At 37.7% G+C, this 17,392-nt stretch overlaps 1 protein-coding gene and 1 pseudogene across 1 annotated transcript in view; one reads left to right on the plus strand and one right to left on the minus strand.

The window, feature by feature from the left end:
- NAR1 (ferredoxin hydrogenase) overlaps positions 1-17,392 on the minus strand; it is a 347,518-nt gene that overhangs the window by 162,855 nt on the left and 167,271 nt on the right. The gene's annotated exons all lie outside the window — the stretch shown is intronic.
- Positions 15,403-16,320, plus strand: LOC149198859 (ubiquitin-conjugating enzyme E2 27 pseudogene; annotated as a pseudogene).

Here is a 17,392-nt window from a genome sequence, read left to right on the forward strand (position 1 = left end):
TAGGAATAAATCAGATAAAGTGCATGGAGGGTTTCTAACTAAGTAAACTTAGAAACTTCAACACAAGGGTCCCATCAAAAAAGGAAGAATACAAGTCACTAAAGAAGGACATACAACAACTAGCAATGGAGAAGATTCAAGAAGAAGATCATGACTTCAAAAGAACAAAACCATCGAGAAGACTGCCTACACTCACAGTACCAGAATATTTTTCTTCGCTTGTGTTATTCTTTCGATAATTTTGGGCATAAGGCCATAAATTGTAGAGCCTATGCAAAAGGTAGAAATACAAGAAATCGCCATGAAAATCCCAAGAATTACTATGAAGGTAGTTATAGTAGAAAATCTCGTGAGGTCTTCAACAGAAATTATAATAGTTTTGCCATTCTTAGTTATGAAGCTAAATAAAATGCAACAATTTTGGACACAGCCAGAAATTGTAGAAACAATTTGATAGTTCATTCAAGGGAAACAAGGTAGGTTCCTGTCCATCATTTGTCAGGCCAGATGAGGTAACTCCCAAAACCTAAATGAATTTCCATTAACCAAGCACACATATATATAGATTGATATAGCGACCTTTGGCTTCAAATTCCAAGGTTCGATGTCTCTTCCTATTCTAATGTTTCATATTTACATATTTACAAAATATTTACAATTTCACCAAATCCCTACCAATTAGGTGTCTGACAAATATGAGTTCACATGATGACATATATTTGGAAGGGACTTCATGCTTCTATTGGGGGACATTCCAGTCTTCATGCACATTCTCCTGGGTTAGTAGCTCATCGTTTGAGGAATTTGGTGGCCCTTCTGCTTGGAACTATAACTTTGCACATGCTCCTAGTTCATCCTTGTTTGATTTTGTTGGACACCTATCCTCTAAGCGTTGATGTGGAAGTTGAACAGTCAAAGGGAGTCCAAGAGGCCACTTGGAATATGAAACCAAGGGTCACACCAATGTATTATAAATATGTATCATTGTGAATAATAAGGTATTCAAGGTTTTTCTTTCATATATTTGGTCTTAGCCATGGTTATGTTTAACATGGTATTAGAGAGGGTGATTACTGGCCCTACTCCAATTTGAGCCATTGTTCTTGTGACCTTGCCCAACCACTGGCTTTGTGGTCTTCGTTACCCTGTGGCGCCTGCAATTCAGAAATGACAACATATAAATTTAATTGAACTTGGTGCTGAAAACTTATCAGCACTATCCATCCTCACTCAATTAAAAGGTTGCTCGTTCTGCATCCCTAGCAAACTAAGCGCCTCCTGATTGAGCGCTGGTGTCTCCTCGAATTAATTTTGTGTGCATGGAATCTCTGCAATTGTTTGAGCGTTGGAATCAATACTGAAGGTGTAATTATTCTGCATTGAAAAGTTTGTGCGGGTGTCATTAAAGGGAGCAGCGCTTGAGCGAGCACTCGAGCCTGCAACTGCCTCTTGTGAACTCTGCTGATGGAAATTTAAAGGGAATGTTGGGTTTTGCATGGCTTGAAGAATCTCGAGGTTCCCATTTCTGCCTTTTGAGCAAACGTTTTGCATCAGGAGATTCTCTTGAATGCAACAAAGACGGGATGGACTTCATTGCATTAGCAGATCCTAAACAATCTCCACCTAAGTTTGACGGCCATGCTTTCTCTTCTACGTACAATTGTGCGGCTCCTTTGGACTGATCTTCACAAATGCTCTCCATTCCCAATTCAACTTTGTATTCACTATCCAGATGATCACATCCTTCGGTACCAGTAGCAATAATCTTTGAATGATCGAAAGGCAAAACATTCACAATCTCATCTTGCGAAGAAGGTTTTTGCAAACTCCCTTGAAAGAATCGATCTACTCGTGCTTCGTGTTGTACCCGGGACGGGTTGCACATTTTGGCTCTCGGAGCGTTGGTTGAGTATCCATTCAGTGGCTTTTAGAGTAGCAGCAAGACACTGAGCTATCAGCGTGAGGGAAACCCATGTTCAAAAGCTGGTCCATTTAATCAATGCCTTGTATCCAACCCAATGTTATTGCATAGCCATGCTCACAAAATCATAAGATGGATGTGAAAAGCAAGTTGTGATTCTCTGGTACCCCACTCCTCCTTGGAAGAAGCGCCAACAACTGAGGGCTTTGTTGTCCTCTCCGCCTATAGCTGGCCAAAATTTGTCTTGCTAGAGCATATCTAGGTTTGCAAAGGTAGAAATTTCTTTGTGTAGCACGAGTTTCTAATTATCCTACTACCTTGGACCAAGTTTTCAAGTTATATCAGTTCGTGGAGGCTTTCAAGGAAAGGACGAGTTGTATCTCCTCTTTCCAAGGCGCGCTATCTCTACATCTCAAGTTATACTCACTCTGCTTAGTGTTCCAAGCACTTCTTATCCCTGGAATGTGATTTCTTATAATCAGATTGTAATGTATGGTTGAATGAGTACGTGAGATCTCATTCTTCATATCTGGGCAACGTATCTCTATGAAGTTTTTCAACATCCTAACGCTGGAAAGTGCCATCGCAACTGTAAAGCAAAGATATAGTTATTGTTCTCATCACTGCAAAATGGTTTTGCCTTTCTTGCCATGGTGGGAAAGCAATGTAGAAAATTTGGTAAACCATCGATGAAGTATAAAACCCATGCTGCCATTTTGTTAAAGGGGCAGTCAACCTGTGCCAAGAATCCGAGTTTTATTTGGGATGTAATGACCACTCCACTTGATGTCACTATGATCCAGAGCGCTCTTCCAAAGAGTTCGTTCGAGAGGCACTAGATCGCCAACGCACTTGAGACAAATTTATATTGGAAACAGTGATTAAGTAGGTATTTTTCTCATAAATTTGCTACTGGTTATCAATTCAATTTGTCTCTACTCATTATTAGGACCATACATTTAAATGCATTATATTCCTCTCGGCTTTGCGTTGAGTTGAAACTCTTTTCAGGTGTCATTTTCTCTTGTTGAGACCAAGGTTTTTTTGCATCTGGAAGATTATTTATAGTTTTTTTCTACTTGGAGTCTACTCTTCTTAATGTGCTAAGAGTACTCTTCCTAATGTGTTGAGAGTACAAGTGGGTATATTTTCCTCATTGTCGTATTATTTGTTGAAATAATGGTCAGAATTGATAATTTATTAGAGTTATTAAGAACTCTAATCGTTTCAATTGTTGAAAGCACAGGTAAAGTCAGCAAAGACACTTTCACAGATACAAAATGCACAAGAGAAGATAGAATTTTTGCAGCTTGAATCTCAGCTTCAACAAAAAGAATTATAGCAATGGAGTCATCATTCTGAATTTGTTTCTGTCCAGAACATTGAGATAGACTCCCATCAACAGCAAGAATATAAAGTTGAGGTTGATTCAAGAGAATATGTGCATGCAAATTTAGAAGTTCATCCTACACTTCTCAAGCCCATCATTAGACCTTGGGAAGAGCTTGTCCATAACAAGCATAGAACTGGTCTTGGATATGACAAGGATGTGTCCTTTCGTATTCCAGATTACTCAAATCCCATCCAGTTTTAGAGTGCGGGATTTATTTATGACAATTCATCTTCAATTGTTCCAGAGTCTGCTCCTCTTTCACAACAGCCACAACAAGTTGTCCAATGCCAACATTATGACCGAGTTGGCCATATGAAATATCATTGTTTTGATCTTCATCTGTGCAAGCATTGTGGTCAGCATACTCATTTTTCACACAAATGCTTCAAAAACAAGCCTCTTGCAAGAACAAAGATTCATCTTGGATGGATCGCTTCTTGGCTATGGGCTTCAACAACCAAGAAGATATTGCAGTCATATATCAAAATCTCTTCTAGAATATTAAAGGGTCTTGCAGTTAAGTTTTCCCTATCATCTCACCTTGTATCTGACAGGGGGGGAAATGATGGTCATATACAAGCTTCGAAGCTTCATCAAGCAAGCCTGAGCCACAATATGCCATACCAAATTCAGAGTTGTAGCCAGAGACAAAGATGCCCCTAAGCATGCCTTTGGTTGGTGGTCCGCTTTAAACCATCTATGTGGGGTTGAGACCTCCCTTTTCAGGTTGAGATTCTCCCTCTTCAAAGAATTGGCAACACTTTCTCTAGCAGAAGACTTCAGCTTTTTGCCAGTTTTGGAAGAGTTCCAAGAATTGTATTAAGCATTCCAGAGTTGGTGGTCATCCTAAAACCACTGCAGGTTGTAGACCTCCAGTTTCCAAGTTGAAGGTCTCCCTCTCCAAAGCATTAGGGACACTTCCCCTAGCAGAAGATTTCAACTTCTTACGAGACTTGGAAGAGTTTCGGGAACTGCACTAAGCGTTCCATTGTTGGTGGGCATCCTTAAACCACCACCTTATGCCAACATTTCGGAGAGCACATTAAGCCTAATGCTGCCATGCATTATTGCACACTTTTTATTACAGCGCTCTTCTTGGACTCACACATACCCCTTCGGATTAAGGGGGGAATGTTGGACACCTAATCCTCTAAGGGTTGGTGTGAAGCTGAACAGTCAAAGCGAGTCCAAGAGGCCACTTGGAATACGAAACCAAGGGTCACTCCAATGTATTATAAATATGTATCATTGTGAATAATAAGGTATTCAAGGTTTATATTTCATATATTTGGTCTTAGCCAAGGTGATGTTTAACAGATTTTAAGCACAATCATAGGATCTAAGTGTGAAAAAAAATACTAGACTAGCTACTTGTAAAATAAGAAAGGAAAAAGAATAAAATTGTTGTGAAATTGACCAATGACGCAAGGAGACAATTCGAATTACTCGTAAAATATGATGGTATATTATTGTTGAACATGAATATGATATATAGACTAACCAATAGGCCAACCAACTCAAATTAGGTTGGGGTTCCATGTGCATGCAATCGGTGTAACTCAAAAGCACTCTCCCTAGTTCACAAATAAGTCAAAAATAGACTAAGAAACCCAAAATTAGCAAAATATCCTAAAATGGAGTCAACTGGAAGAAGTGGAGTTAGAAATCAGTTAGAACTAATTAATAGCTCTCACGTGCAAAATACTAACTAAATAAACTCCAAAATAGGACTAAAAGTTAACTAACAAGGGGAGGAGAGAGAAATGGTAGTTAACATAGGGAGGAAGTGCATACTCAAGGAAGGCATATGCATGAGGCAGTATGAATTTATGGAGTGGAAATAGCCATGTCATCCTCCAACCAGTGTTCACTGAGTGCCACATGGCATCCTCGGTGGCACCCCCGCTAAAAATAGAAACCCCCTAAAAAACGAATTTGCTAAATGATAGGAAATGTCTAGTAGTGGATAAAAAGTGGTCATACGTGCCCCTAATAATGTACGAAAGAGAGTCCAATGATGGCCATAGTGTAGGCGCTAATGAGGTCCTAATGAACTACTATGTGCAATGTACCCTAACAATCCCTCTCTTATAGGGTGTTACAACGAAAGTGGACCTTATTGCACACATTGCTATGGTATTTCTTGAAAGAAGGGTTGGTTATTGTAGTGGAGAATTTATGCTTTTCAAATTTTTTATTTTTTTTTAATAAATTTAAAAGGGATCGAAACTAAAATCTAAATCTATGCTTAAAAGAAATTATTATATTTTTTATTATTTTTTTAAGATAAAAAAAAATTAAAAAATTAGTGTTGAATGAACCTAAAAAGAAAAATCTAAAAATAATCTAAATGACATTAAATCTAAAACTAAACTAAGAAACATATAATTCTAATACCAAAAGCTAATCTAAAACAATCAAATCTAATTTAAAACCTACAACTTTAAATCTAAAAAAGAAATTTAAACAAAATATAAAACCCTAAGCCTAACTAAAGTCAAAAAGGACTTTTTATATTTTTTTATATATATTTATTTTTATTTTTATTTTTTTTAAATTTTTATAATTTTAAATTTTAAATTAGAACTAAAAATTAAGTCAACTCTAAAATCCTAAAAGAAATTTTTTACACTAAACTAAAGAAAATAACCCAGAAAACTAAATAAAAAAATGCGATACATTATACGTTAGCCTAAATAAGAAAACCAATGACTAAACTAAAGCTAAAACTTAGATTAAAAAAAAAAATTCGAACCATGCATATCAGAACGAAACCTGCAATATACAATGAAATGAGAGTCGATGAGCTTGCTTGGTGCTACGCAGGTCGACGGGAGCTTGACGGCGGGAGTTTGCTCGATGGCGGAAGGGAGGGTTGCAGACGGGTTTGCACGCTGGTTTATTGCAGCAATTATCCAGCGCCCACACACAAAAAAAAACTTTGAATCGTTCACCTGGCCCGTGAGAAAAAGGCGTGAAAGTGCAAGCTTGATAGGAACTGTGCAGATGGAGGTCGATGAACAGCTGGCGTCCACAGCAGACAAACTTGATTCTTGCCCAATCTCAAAGGCTCAGTCGATTTTCTTTTGAATGGGTGTGAGAAATGCAGATCTGGAAACTTCTTGATGGTGGCAGCGAAACCTGAGCGTTTTCGATCCACCTCCACGCACAACGCAGCAAAGGATTTTGACGGCAGATGAACGCTGAGCAACTCTGTCTGCATATACCCTCGACAAGAACGTGTTTGGATCGGCTTTTTGCAGCTTAAATCCACAGGGAATGCAATGATGGAGCACCGCATACAGACTTGTGGATATCGATTTATCTCTGTTTTCAATGGGTACTCATGCTGACCCTGACAGCGCATATGCCAGATAACAAATGCTACCCTGTTCAACCCAAAGCCTCCACACGAAATGCTCTGAGCCAATTTACTTGAACGCTTTTGGATACAAAAACACGTTCTTCAGTCAACGCACAAAAAAAAAATACTACTAAGGATTATTTGGTGTATGCGTTGCAACATCTGACAGGCTCACGTGATGGCAGCAATTGATAAAATGCGTTGATGTTTCTTTTTTCTGATTGGCCAGATAATGATAGATCAGCACAATATGCAATGCCCTAAGGCATCTGAACCTCGAACTGAGTGTGGAAGGATTGTATCCGCTGGCGAAGTAAGGTGTGGGTGAGGGCCTTAAAAAATTTTAACAATCCTGCAACTTGAAATGGAAAAGATCACCCAAGGAATGATATATGCCTGAAACCAAAACTGAAAACCCTAATTAAACCTGTATATAAAGCAAAACTTAAAACCCTAAAATAGCTGATTAATTTACAGATTTTGGCCCCTTAACAGCCACATTCAGCAATAAGAACAGAAATATTTTAAAGAACAAAAATTTCAGATTTTCACTATGAAGAACTTCAGAAAATCTCTCATGCAAATTAGGAGAATAAACTGAATGATAGACCCAGGATCAAATCCAACTGGGCTCAGCAAAAAATGCTTGCGGGAGTTGGCTGGTTCAGCTGAGAACTTCCCCAAACGCCCAACAATCTTCTTCAGTAAGGGTTTGCTGCACAGCTCAAAACAACCATCAGTAAAGAGGGCAAAAATGCTGCTAGATCTCAAAAAGTAATGGAGATACCTGCCAATACTTCAGAAACCCTAACAGCACTCAAACCCTAGCAAGTGAACAAGATACCTGTGCTCACAATACTCTACAATAATCTATTATTAATGGCTGAAAAGTAAAATATGCAGAAAATAAGACAGCTCACAGCACTTCCAGAGAGTAACACCAGCAAGATTTGGACCCCAAAGTCTTCTTTTATTAATCAGAAACAGTTTACAAGAGAGCTTCTTCAGTACACGACTCACAGATCCAATGATCGGAAATGACCCCTAGCACCCTACTTAAAGGAAATGATCCCGATTCCCAACGGCTAGTTCGAGTGATCGATGTCGAGATGATCTCGACCGTCGATGAGGATCAAGACATCTCTTAATCTCATCCGTCGAAATTGTTAACTTATTATTAAAAATAATATTTTGCATGCATTCACTCAAAATATTATTATTTTATTATTTAGGGTTTTTGCTTTATTTTATAAAAAAAAATTATTTATTTATTTCACTTTTTTATTTTTTTATTTTTTAATTTTTTTAATTTTTTAATTTTTATTTATTTTATTATTTTATTTATTTTCTTAAATGGATCATCGAACTAAGCCTTTGGAAACATCACCTAGGACTTAGGACTCATGAGGGGATTTAAAACATTTTCCAACCCTCAAGACACATTACATCATGACTTTTACAATTTACATCTTAAGGGGGAAAACCCCTTTATCATAGACCCTCATAAATCACCCAGTTTCTGCGACACAACTATAATCTAGCAGATTAACACACTAGGATTCTCCTAAAGTTCTAATAACAAAATGCATCCCGGCTTTGGGGTCAGGCTGAAGGAAAACTCTACCGATCATAGATCGGTGAGACGAAAAACCTTCCGGGACGTAGATTATCATTAGAAAGTTAGGTCCACCTAGGCAATTTTACACAAACGACTCATATCTGCTAAGATTATTTACAATTCATACATGCAGACTGGGTTTACAATTAAAATGATCAAGCTGTTGATGACTACAGGATGGCACGGGCACGTCGATCAGGTGCTACCCCTTTTTGCAAAGAAAAAGGGGGGGTACTGCATGGGTAGTTGACCGGTAGTGGTCAACAGGGCTAAAAGAAGAGCGAAGAAGGAGCAGAGAAAGAAAAGTGTGAAGTTTATTCTGGGACATTATCTTCTGGGTAGAGCGAAGTTTCTTCTGGGTAGAGCGAAGTTTCTTCTGGGCAATGTGAAGTCTGGGTAGCGAAGTTTCTTCTGGATAGTGCGAAATCTGGGCAGCGAAAATTCTTTTGGGCAATGCGAAGTTAGGGTAGTGAAATTTCTTTTGGGGCCGCAAAAGAAAGACTCTTCTAAGTGATCAAAGAAGAAACCAAGTTTCTCTCTAGAAGACCTAGAGACCAAGATTCTCTAGGGAAGTTGTGAAGGTGCAGTATATGAGATAGAGACTGAGTTTCTCTAGAAGAAGACTAGAAGAAGCAATTCTAGATCAAGAAGAAAGGTGAAGGAAGGAAGAGACAAAGCATCAAGGTTGGTGGCAAGGTTCTTGATAGGATACTATAGTCAAGGGTCTGTGTCATGGTCTTGGTACTTATCAATTGAAGATCTAGAAGAAGAATTTTATCGGGTTTTCCTCTTAAGAGGTGAGAAGTTTTGGCCCTGACTAAAGAAGCCTATTTATTGTGTCACTTGTCTTTATTTATTTTCGTAATTGTCTTGATGAAGAGAACACACTAATAAGATAACGGAGAAGAAAGGATCATAAGCTAAGAAGTAAAAACATATCACAAGCAATTATCAAGCAGAGAAATTGTTAACATTGAATGCCCTAGATTTATCAACACCAATCAACATATTTTTCCAGACAAATTCAAATATGGTTGCATGAAATTTTAAATTCACCATTTTATTCCAAAATCAAAGAGAAGTACATCACGAGAAGGATAGGATTCGAAAAGATGCAGATCTCCAACTTCGGTCACAATTGCTTTCAGTATATTGTTACGAACATAAATTGTGTAAAATAAAATAAACATAAATAAATATAAATAAATGTAAATACTAAATAATCAAGTAATGATTATGTTAAGTGGTCATTATTTTAGTGAAAATGCATGTCTTTTAGACATGCCCAATCACGAAAGGGCACCTACTTAGGTATATATGCGGGTCCTCACTATAACATTCGACATCACTTATACATTTTTATATATAATAAATTATTACTACAAATACCTCTTGTGTATTTTTACATTAAAGCCAACAAGCTATAAGTTTTGTTGCTTCAGTGGTATCAGTGTAACCCGTATGGGGAAACGAGTACGAGTTTCTGAAACGGGCACGGGTACGAAGCGTGACCCCCCGCCCTCCAAAAATTTTGGAAATGGGGAAATGCGACATATCTATATATATATATATATATATATATATATATATATATATATTATATATATATATTAGAATTTACAATATTTAAGAAATGGTATGTGCAATCATAAAGCATACATGATATATTATAATTTACTACATTTAAATTTTAAACATCATGATTGTATTTACATCCCATTTACTCATGAATGATCACATAATGAAAATAGCACTATCGGAATATCCAAAATCAACCTTTGTTATATATCCAAAATCAACCTTTGTTATATATATGAGGATGCAAGTACAATAAAGACTATGAGGCTGCAAGAACTATAAAGACAAAAGACCACTGCTCTCTTCTTCTTTTCTCCTTTGCTAAAATCGTCTGTCTCCAAGAGAAACGACTTGCTCAATTGTGTGATGAGGGAATGAGGCGAGAGTCTTTTCATAACTTGAGAGATGCATCTAGAAGCATCCACAAGTTATTTTATTTGCCCAATAAAAAATTAGAACCGAAAGAAATTAAAAAAAAAAATCGCAATGTGAAGTGGAAACTCCGTCATACAGCCTGGAAACTCATTTCAGGCCGTGCTAGCCACGTTTTTCCAGCGTGAAACATGCCTGTACGGCCAGAAACCCGTTTCCAGCCGTATGGTACGCGTTTTTGTTTCGTTTCCTGGCTGAAACAGACTTGCAGGCAACGTTTCCTGCAACATAGATAGAAACAAACTAGATGCATCTGGGAAGAAAGGAACATTTGTGGGCTACAGTGAATCTTCCACCTTAGGACAACTCTTATGAGGGAGATGATTATTGCATTGGATTCCTCTTTCCGAGAGGTAAAATTTTGATATAAAGATCATCCCATTCTAACAAGCAAAAATGGAATTTTGAATTTATTCTTTCTCATGGACAAATTTGTTGGAATTTCTAACACGTCAGAAATTCTTCGTGCATTATCTGGTTTATTTCACCTACTTGTTTATTCCTTAACAAGTTATTTAACAATATAAATACTCAAAATAAACACAAATGCAGTCTCAACCATCTAAAGATCAACAACTGAAATAACAAACAAAAACACAAAGGACACTGTTATTTTTGGACAATCGTCCCCGCAAAAACCCAACTTGGGAAAACCAGTACAGCAGTTCTGAGGGTTTTATTACTAGGCAACTTTCTTGAGTACAACTAGGGTGCCAAACTGGCTCACCCAACAGAGATATCTATCTGGCAGTAATACCTCTCTTCGGAAGAAGATATTTGGCATCTCTGCTCCACAAAAAACCTTCCAACGCTCCTCTGAGGCCTTGCGCCAGCCCTCGTGGCCTCTACGTAGCTCTGAAACCCCCTTGCATCAGCCCTCTGATGCTCTGCGCTGGCTCTCTGGCCTTCTACGTCACCCACGTAGGTCCTGCTAGCCTTTGCGCAGTCTCTCTGCCTCTCTACATGGTTCTTGCTGACTCTGTGTAGCTTCCTCAATCTTTGCGCTGGCCCTCCAGCATTATCTCTGCTTCTATGCTATGCACTCAAAGCCCCTCGCTACAACTCAGATCACTTGTTCGAATATTCTCAGCAAACCCCGCTCCAAAAAATCGAACTGACTGATCAAGCTTAGTGTATCTCCAACTGACCCTCAAGCCTCCTCTTGTACTTTTCCTATTGAGTCTTCAACGGTCGAGATTAATTCCCTAATCAATGGCTAAGATTAGATTTGGCTTGATCCATGTCATTTAGAACATTTTCACCCAGTTTTATATTAATACCCATTAACATTTTAATTTTCCTAAGTTTAGACTTAGGAACCCCATTAAAATATCAATTATTTTAATAACTCTCTAACCGGGTGGAATTTCCTCAAACCATTTCTGGGTCTTGGTGATCTTATGTGCTTTAGCCTCTCCACCAATTTTCATGGCTACAGCACATCCGATGCTAACCCAAATCAACAAAATTGTCAAGTTTGGCCTCAGTCAAATGTAGGCTTAAGAAGCGCAATGGATGTGTCTCCTCACCCTCAACGAAGCATATAAATAGAAGTGACCCTTCTCTCATTTGATCATCATATCATCTCATCACATCATCTTCTCTCTCCTCTCTTGATTGGTTCGTACACTTGGAGGCTCTCTCTTCTTTGCACGTGTGGAAGGAAAGTAGATTTCTGGACTAGTTTTGGGGACCAAAATTTATGAGATTAGGGCAGCGTTGACTTGGGCATTTTGACCATGGTTGACTTGTGTTTTGGGGGCAGAATTTCAATCTCTACAAGCCGGATTGTTTGGCACGGTTTTCGAGATGATTGGGATTGTTTGTCTATGTTGACTTCAGCATTGACTTTCAAGTTTGACCACAGAAATTACAAGGTTTTTCGGGTTGACTTTGACCCTCTTTGGAGGCCGCATTTTTCTATTGTTGACTGAGTTGATTAGAGGATGATTTGGGGCAGCTTTAACCACCGTTGACTTTCTGGTTAGGGCTGCATTGACTACTGATTTGAATGTTGATTTGGCAGATCTGTTCTGGGCTTGTATTTATGATATTTGTACTCTCTCTCTCTATGTTGAACTATTGAAGAATAATAAGAAGATTTGACAAAAGGGTTTTCCCCACATTAGGGTTTGTCCTTGGTATCCGCCACATCTAGTGTCCTCTTGTCTTGGCTTGTCTTCTGCATATGATTTTATGTTCTATCTGCATTTAGTATCAATGTTTATAAGTTAATGTGATTGCTACTGGATATAATTGGAAATTGTCATTGAGCTGCTAAAGGAACATTGAAGTAAATTGTGCTTAAGCATAGAACATATCATTGTTATCTAAAATTAACATGGTATCAAAGGTCAGGTGAAGACAAAGCCCAAGCAAGAGTGAAGCAAAGCAATCACTAAGGGAAGTTGTTCAACAAGGACTTGGAACTAGTCCCAATGACGACTACATCTTTCTTCAAATCTGAGGACAAGCTTAAGGACAAATCCGACTATCATGCATGAAAAATGACTTTGGATCTAACTTTGGAAGAGAATGATGCCATGGACTATGTCAAAGGAAGAATAGCAGAGCCTCCTTCAAATGCATCCATTGTTGCACAAACCAAGTACAAGAAAGGTGAGGTTAAAGCTAAGAAGATTATTGTTGATTCTATTCATAAACCTTTGGTTGCCTATATTTCTGATTTGGAAACATCTAAGGAGATGTATGAAAAGTTGGTTGGGATGTTCAAAGTAAATAATGAAAATCAAATTCTCTTTCTCAAGAACAGGCTCAAAGATATCAAGATGGATAGAGGAGAATCCATCCAATCCTACTTCACGAGGATTACCAAGATCAAGAATGATCTTCGATCTATTGGTGAAGTCACTAGTGACATAGAACGCTCTCTTATTGGACTCGGAGGCCTTACAAGAGATTGGGATGTGTTCAACACTACCATTCTCAACAATGACGGGATTCTGAGATTTGATGAACTATTGGCCAGATGCGCTCAAGAAGAAATAAGGATGATGGAAAGGGACAAGCCCTCAAATGCAAATAATCCTACCACCTTCTCCGCTCATTCTAAGAGAAGGAACAATATTGGTCCAAGGAATCAAGGACAAGGATTCAAGTCAGGGTTCAAAGAATGAAGGAAAGGAAGATGCTTCAATTGTAACAGGATTGGCCACTTCGCTAGAGAGTATCCTCACAAGAGGGATACTCCGAGATGATGACAACAATAACAAAAACTTCAAAGGGAATGGAAATCAAAGGAACAATAGGTTCAATAACAAAGGAAAGAGGAATGCTCATGTTGCTCGAAATGGAAGTGGTCGTCCTCCCAAGAAGTCGAGAAACTCCAAGTATGATGAAGTTAATGTTGTAAAGCAAAAAGAATTTTATGGTATTTCCGCCCTCTCCACTGCCTCTCCTCAGGGTACATTAGACCATTGGTTGATTGATAGTGGTGCCTCAAGGCACTTCACTGGGTACAAGGAAGCCCTCTCAAACTTGGTTGAAAGGAAGACGAATATGGAACTTATACTTGGGAAGGCTACTCTTCACTTAAATCAAGGTCAAACGCTCCACTTACAAGAAGCGTTATATGTACCTGATCTGAAAAAGAACTTGGTCTCTATTTCTGCAATGGAGGATAAAGGTTTCAAGGTAACATTAATTGATGGGAAGGTTCGTGTTTGGCAAAGGAACCCAAGCGATGCATTCACTCTTGATTCAAGGTTGAAGGTCTCTATCAAGTTGAAGGAAGTCTGTTGGGAGTAATGACTTGTGATACTTCTCTTCAATCCGAATTATGGCACCGAAGATTTGCTCACCTTCATTTCAAAGCCTTACCTGATGTAAGGAAGATGGTCACAAGGATACCCGAATTCAACTTAAATCATGAAGGTGTTTGCCAGGGATGTGAAGCTGGAAAACATACAAGGGAACCATTCCCCTCAAGTGAGACTCAAACCACTGATATTCTTCAATTGGTTCATTATCTATTAGGTATGTTGCCTGTGACATCTTTGGGTGGATATTTGTACTATGCTATTTTTGTGGATGACTTCTCTCGCAAGACATGGATCTATTTTTTAAAGAAGAAGGATGAAGTATTCAAATGGTTCCGCTCCTTCAAAGCCTTGGTCGAGAATCAAACAAGGAAGAAGATCAAAATATTGAGGACCGATAATGGGACCAAATATGAGTCAAATGAATTCAAATACTATTGTAGTGTGTTATGAATATAATTCATAACATATAATAAATGTAAATATTAAATAATCAAATATTAAATAGGTTAAATAGTCATTAAGTTAAGTGAAAAGGCATGTTTAAAAGACATGCCCATTCACAAAAGGACACCTGCTTAGGTATGTAAATGCGGGTCCTCATTGTAACATTCATCACATATACATTTTTATATATTAATAAATTATTATTTACAAATACTTGTATGTATTTTTACATTCAAGTTTCCAAGCTATCAGTTTTCTTGCTTCAGCCATAGTTTTTATGCTTCAGTGGTATCAGAGCCATGGCGCACAATATAATCATGCGGGTCTTTGAACGTTGTTTGCCGCACAATGTGCCATTACGTTCACGTTGTGATTGCATTGAGCAGTTTAGTAAAATTCAAGAAGCATTTCAGAGTTTAAAAAAATCATATGCAGAAGTTAAAGCATGTCAAAAGAGAATTGACAAACAAGAAGATGAACAATATCATAACAATGAGGAAGATGATGAAGAAGATCCACATGAAGATGAAAATGAACTCAACAACGATCGTGATGAGAAGGATAGTCAAAGTGGGTATATGAAAACTAGAGAAGAAGACCACTCAAAATCCGAATCCAATTGGGAATATGAAAAAAAAAGAAGTAGCTTATCTTGTTTCTCATTCGAATCAGAATGAACTTACAGAGTCCCCTGAAATCGCATGGACCTCCAAGGGAAAAACGTTGGTTGTCATACAACAACAACAAAATTCTGATTCTAAGCTTGTCTCCAACATGCACCATTAAACATCTTCAAGGGACGCTAACATACCAAGATTAAAACGAAGAGACACTAACAAAGATTGAGAGATTGGAGTTTTACCAGCAACAATGGCGCTTGGCGTTCAACGGATACAAAAGGAGATAAATCAGATAGAAAGAAATACGCAGTTAACGGGTATCAGGATTAAGGTCTGCGGCGATAATGACGTGTCACACCTGTGCGGGACCATTAGAGGCCCTGTGGGTACTCCTTATGAAGAGGGCGTCTTTCAAGTTGACATTCGTGTGCCTCAGCAGTATCCATTTGTGCCCCCAAAAATGCAGTTTATCACAAAAGTGTGGCACCCTAATATCAGCAGTGAAAGCGGAGCAATATGCTTGGATATTCTCAAAGATAAGTGGTCGCCCGCACTAACATTGAATACAGCCTTACTTTCTTTGCAAGCCTTGCTTTCAGCACCAGAACCCAACGATCCTCAGGATGCGGTTGTAGCACGGCAATACCTTACAGACTATGAAGCATTTGTAAACACTGCGCGTAACTGGACCAGTACTTTTGCAAATGTAGTAGATGTTGATAACGAAGACAAGATACAAAGGTTGGTGGATATGGGATTTCCTGTAGATATAGTGAGAAGTATTTTAGAAAAATGTGGAAAAGTGAACTCCATTCAAATGTTATTTAATATTTCAACTGGTCATCCAAAAGGGACTGTGATAGTCGAGTTCGATTCCAAAGCAGCAGCAAACAGAGCCCTCAGTATGAATGGTTCACCATTTATATACAGAAAATTACAAGCTTTTTGGGGTTTCCGTCATGTTATATTCAGGGATATCTCTGTCGATCAAAAAGACACAACAACTATCTCCATTGTCAACCCCTCCACTAAGCTCGTCGACCTGCCAGAACATAGTCAGTGCCACGCCATACGTTGTCGTTGCTCAAACGCCATTGAATCCTGTCGGCATTGTCACGGGTTGTTTAAGCGGGCCTTCACAAGTTTTTCAAAGCCGGTCAAACGATGACTAGATTCAACGCGACGCTATAGTCATTTCATTATAAATTAATTATATAATTAAATCAATTTAATTATTATATATATTAAATTAATTTAATTATTATTTAAAAAAATTTATAATAATAATATTAATATTATTAAAAAAAGTTTTATAAAAAAAAATAGAGTTATTCAAAAAAAATTATAACTAATATATCATAATTATAATTTAATTAATTAATATATTTTATTTAATTAAATTATTTAAAATAAAAAATAAATAAAAAATAAAAAACGAAAAAAATAAAATAAAATAAATTCTTAGAAGAAAAAAAAGACCTTCCACCTTCCATATGCCGAGACGACAACAGCAAAGACAATTCCAGCAATATAGCTTTGAGGACAAAGCTTCTGAAGGAAGGGGCTATGTTATGAATATAATTCATAACAATTAAATAAATAAAATAAATGTAAATATTAAATAATCAAATATTACATAGGTTAGATAGTCATTAAGTTAAGTGAAAAGGCATGTTTATAAGACATGCCCATTCACGAAAGGACACCTGCTTAGGGATATAAATGCAGGTCCTCATTGTAACATTCATCACATATACATTTCTATATATTAATAAATTATTATTTACAAATACCTGTGTGTATTTTTACATTCAAGTTTCCAAGTTATCAGTGCTTCAGCGATAGCTTTTATGCTTCATAGAGAAGCTAGCATTAAGAGGGAGACCACTATCACAGATACTCCTGAACACAATGGTGTTGCCAAAAGGAAGAATCGTACTATCATAGAAGCCACCTGTGTTATGCTTCATGATCAAGGTCTTCCGAAGTTCTTATGGGGAGAAGTTGCCAACACCGTTGTGTATGTCTAAAACCGATGCCCACATCAAGCTTTAGACTTCAAGACAACCAAAGAAGTTTTCACCGGTAAGAAACCTAATGTCTCTCATTTAGATTTTTTGGATGTCTCGTATATTTTCATGTACCGAAAGAGAAAAGAAACTAACTAGATGCATCTGGGAAGAAAGCAACGTTTGTGGGCTACAGTGAAACTTCGAAGGCATATAGAATCTGTGTTCCTG

The sequence above is a fragment of the Pinus tabuliformis genome, chromosome 2_1, assembly GCF_031772625.1.
Source record: "Pinus tabuliformis cultivar Carrire ecotype Pingquan chromosome 2_1, CPIR1, whole genome shotgun sequence".
NCBI lineage: Eukaryota > Viridiplantae > Streptophyta > Pinopsida > Pinales > Pinaceae > Pinus > Pinus tabuliformis.